At 31.9% G+C, this 4,909-nt stretch overlaps 1 protein-coding gene across 23 annotated transcripts in view; it reads left to right on the plus strand.

Moving 5' to 3' along the window:
* Nucleotides 1-4,909, plus strand: part of LOC106871424 (poly(rC)-binding protein 3) — a 388,844-nt gene that overhangs the window by 314,124 nt on the left and 69,811 nt on the right. The gene's annotated exons all lie outside the window — the stretch shown is intronic.

The raw sequence follows: 4,909 nt of genomic DNA on the forward strand, positions 1-4,909 counted from the left end.
ATATATATATATAAATATATATATATATATATAAATATATATATATATATATATATGAATATATATATTTATATCAGTATATATATATGTGAATATATATATATATATATGTTAATATATATATGTTAATATATATATATATATATATATATACATATATATTTACATATAGTTGTCTAAGAATCTATAAATCAGAAAAAATATGCATGCATATATTAGTCAATAGAGTGAATATTTTAATCAAAGTATACAGTATTGTAGATCCATTTCAACTAGTCTTGCCAATCAGATTTGCATGGGATATTAGATAGCCAGATATTAGATAACTGTGTAGCTAAGTAATATTTGAAACCGATTGGTAAAGTCAGTAATACTGTATGAATATGTATATATGTCATCCTTACCATCATCATTTATCACCCATGTCCCATCCTGACATGGGTTGGATGATTTGACAGTATCCACTGAGTCCAACGACTGCATCATGTTTCAGTGTCTGCTTTGATATGGTTTCTATGGCTGGGGATCCCTTCCTATGTAAGCACATTACCCAGTATATAGATACTGGGCCCTTTCTCTGTCCTACCAGCACTACTGAGATTACCATGCAGCTCACAGACTATGAACTATAAAGAGGGCTTTATGCTTGAAAGTGAAAGGTAAAATATGAGAGAAGAGGATAGATTATGTTTTTGTTGTAGAGTAATGACATGACTGCTCGCATTTACAAGGAGTGAAATGGCAAAGAATTGCATCAGTTGATGAGATACTGTACCTGCAATCCATGCTAGCATGGGAACAATGATGGACATATTTGCACAAAATGGAGCTCAATATGTTTAGTAGAGCAAATGGTTTACATTATAACAAAAATAGGGAACATAATCCTTAGGTGATTTATCAGCTTTAAAAAAAATCCCATTCTTTGTAGGCTGACCATCTTAAAATTGCTGTTATAGCTTTAAAATTGAAGTTATGTAAAATAATGAACTTTAGCTGCAATGTAACATTAAATATCAGTATTAGTTCTTCTTATGCTCTCAAGCATATTGGGCAACGAGTTGACACCACTGGCTTCTGTTGGCTGTGGTTTTCTCTACATTTGCCCATGTGATATTGACCTCTTGCATGTCAGTTATGAATGTTCTTTGCCATGTAGTTTTCAGTTAATTTCTTTCTTTTTCACCCTTTGGTGGTGTCCATTTGAAAGCTTTTAGAATAGCGTTGTTCTGTAACTGAATTATATGACCTGCTAGTTTCAGTCTTTGTGCTGTGATGATTTTTGCTAAGTGGTCTTCCCAGTACATTCACAAAGTCCTTTTCACCCAACTTTAGTGGAACACATCTAGCTTTCTGTCCATTTTCACAGTGCTCTTCCACGTCTTATTAGCATTGAGAACTGTTGGTAGAATTATGTTATTGTAGAGTTAGATCTTTGTGTAGGCTAAAGGTGTTGGAGGACCAGATAGTGCACATTCTCTGGAAAAGTATTCATTAAAATTTAATAAAGTCTATAAGCACAAATTCATATTTTATGAATACCTGTTTGCAAACTTATGACTGTTCTGGTCCAGGCACCACTAGTAATGCAAAGCAATGGAATCACAAACATCAATAAACATTTCATTTAGAATTTGTATATGTTCTTGCTCAATGGCAGCCCTCAATTCATTAAATGTTGCAAGTTTTTATTGTCAAATCTTTGCAAAAAATGTGTAGTAGTGTGAAGTCCAGTGAATGCAGAAGTTATTCTACTGGACCTCTTTGACCAACCCACTTATTTGTCAAAATCTCTTCAAGATAGTTCCTCACATTACTGTAGTAGTGTTGGGAATCCCATCTTGCTGGAAATGAAATTCAATATTTTCAAAGATCTCTTGAATGCTTTGTGTGACAGATTGTCACAAGTTCAAGTAAATGGGGACTAGTTACGCACTGTCAAGAAAAGAATAGTGCAATTAATTCTTGTGATGATAAGTTGCACCATACTGTGACTCCTGGTAAATTACTATAGTATACCTCCATAATATGCAGATCCTCAGATCCCTAGTAAGTGCAACTGTGTTAAATTTATCCTCATCACTCCAAATGATCTTTGTTGCAAAGATTCAGTTAGAGCATGGACTATTCTTGGACTGTAATTTTACCAAGGGCAGCATTTCAAATTGTGATAGATGTTTGATTTTTAAATTCCTGCTTTATGACTTACTTACTGTACAGATTTTCTTGAACTCTGGTAATATGTTTCTAGTATTCTTCCTTGTGGGGCTTATTAGTACCTGCAGCGTTTTGGAATATTTTTATGGACATTCTGAACAGTTCTAACTGCTTCAAACTTATCACTAATTTTAAATAGGTGGATATGCTTCAAACTTCCCTCTAAACAGTCTTTGCACTTTCAGTAGTCCTTTAGGATAAATTTCCTTTCTTCAAAACTTATTCTGGTTCCTTCATTATTTCTAATAGGTTAAATCTAAAAAATATAAACTGAGTTGTCGACTGTAAAAGTACATATACATTTTTGGGGGATGCCCTATGTATGTGTGTGTGTGCATGTATAGTGCTAGTTAAAGTACAAAACAATCAGTATTTAGAAAACAATATGACCATTTATATTCCAAAAGAGAAAGCTGTGAAGAAAATTCATGTTCTTTTGTGAAAATTTCTTGAAAGTTAGTTTTGAATTAAAGCACATTTCATTGAAGACGGCAAAATCAAAATACATACACCTTGTCCAATGTATTAATTAAACCTTCACACCATTATTGTTGACTTTAGCAAAGATTGTTGTTGCTGGTCCTTCTTTATATAAGGTGAAAAGTTTGGAAGACTATATTAATGGAGAAGGTGACATAATGCTGCCTGCTGTTCTTTCTAAGTTTGAAATGATTGACAACTTTATCAGTCTTGTAGATAAAGATCTCCTTAACTCCATAAAACAAAGCATAAAGATGTTTTTAGTGGCTCTGAGTTTAATATCAGTTAATGACAGATATATTTATGGAAAAGCGAGAGACATGAAACTGCCGACTGAGATTTATTGATCTAGATACAAACAAATTCAGGTGTATATTCATTTTTACACACACTCACATTTACAACTATATGCACTTATAAATATATGAACACACACACACACACACACACACACACATATACATGCATGTACATATACATTCATATGTATGAATACATGCAAATGTATATGCACAGACAGATATATTCACACATACTGGAATCAACACATGTATGGTCATATAAACATATGTTCAATCTATACAGATAGATACTCATATATATATATATATATATATATATATATAAACACACACACACACACACACACTCATCAACATATGCTTATATACATATGTAACACATGTTTATACACAAAGATACATATAAACTTTTTGATAAGTGTAAGCAAGTCTATGTATGAATATATGAAAATGAAGTTATTATTATTATTATACATATATATGTAGGCAATATGGAGAAATACGTTCCATTTTTACAATAACCTGAAAAATAATTTCAGTTGAATAGCAGAAACTTATTCATTTTGGATGTTTAGGTTTAGAATGAAATTACATTTTTAAAATTTCAAATTAATTCAAAATCTAAGAACAACATAACCTGTTTGGCTGCTAATTAGTATTTACTATTAATTTTATCCTGTAGTCTCTCCTTATATGCTAAAGTAGTAGTCACAATACTGCAGTTTGAAATCAATACTCTTTAGTTTTAAAGTCCTTATATATTCTAATAGTGATGTTATACGTATCATTTTTTTCTTAGTAAAGTTATGTTTGTGCATAATGAAGCAATGTTTGAGAATGTTTGATGTGGCATCAATATAATACTGCCAAGGGTAATGATTCCTATTTATGGAATAAGTTTTTTTTAAAAATTTTATTAGGCAGTTACCTTTAAGCAGACATTGAGTTGGTAGTCTATAATTACAAGAAAATGAACTTAAATGGGGGAATTCTTGAGGAGCTGGTATATCTTTGCTTGTCATACTGCTATTCAGTGGTTAACTTTTTTGTAGTAATTATGGTATTTGTATTATTACTATTATGTTACTTTAATATTAGTATCTTTAATATTAATATTATAATTGCTTCCATTGTTAGTGAGAAAATGTGGTCTAGTTTGAAGAGGTTCTTTGTTATCATTGCTAAAGTTTGAATAATATCCATATTATTCCATCTCCCGTCCCATGTACAGTTTATGGTACTTAGTGCCAGTTGGGGAAGTGTTTTTTGTATAATTAATATTAGGCAGAGATCACATCATTAGTCTTATTTGTGAAGTTAGCCATTGACAAGGATAAGTTCACTGTAGAGTTATTATGAATGCTATGCTGGGGCAAGATGTTTTTCTTTAGTATCTCAAAGAAATTCCTAGGTATGATAATTCTTACATCCCTTCTGTATGGAGAGTTATACCACATTATTTTTTTTATTAGTTCTCTGACTGTAAATATTTGTGGAATGTCTATCTTCTACTATGTAGAATATTGAGTTAGAAAAACTCTTGGATAGAAAATAATTGAAGGTTTTATAAATATATATCAGTCTTGTAAATATATATATATATATATACACACCTATATATATGCATATATATATCAGGCTAAGTAAAATGTAAGCAGACATGGCTGTGTGGTAAAAAGCTTGCTTCCCAACCACATGGTTCTGGGTTCAGTCCCACTGCATGGCACCTTGGGCAAGTGTCTTCTACCATAGCCTCAATCCAACCAAAGCCTTATGAGTGAATTTGGTAGATGGTAACTGAGAGAAACCCATCATATATATCATCATCATCATCATCATCGTTTAACGTCCGCTTTCCATGCTAGCATGGGTTGGACGATTTGACTGAGGACTGGTGAAACCGGATGGCA

Source organism: Octopus bimaculoides, chromosome 17 (assembly GCF_001194135.2).
Source record: "Octopus bimaculoides isolate UCB-OBI-ISO-001 chromosome 17, ASM119413v2, whole genome shotgun sequence".
In the NCBI taxonomy this organism is placed as follows: Eukaryota; Metazoa; Mollusca; class Cephalopoda; order Octopoda; family Octopodidae; genus Octopus; species Octopus bimaculoides.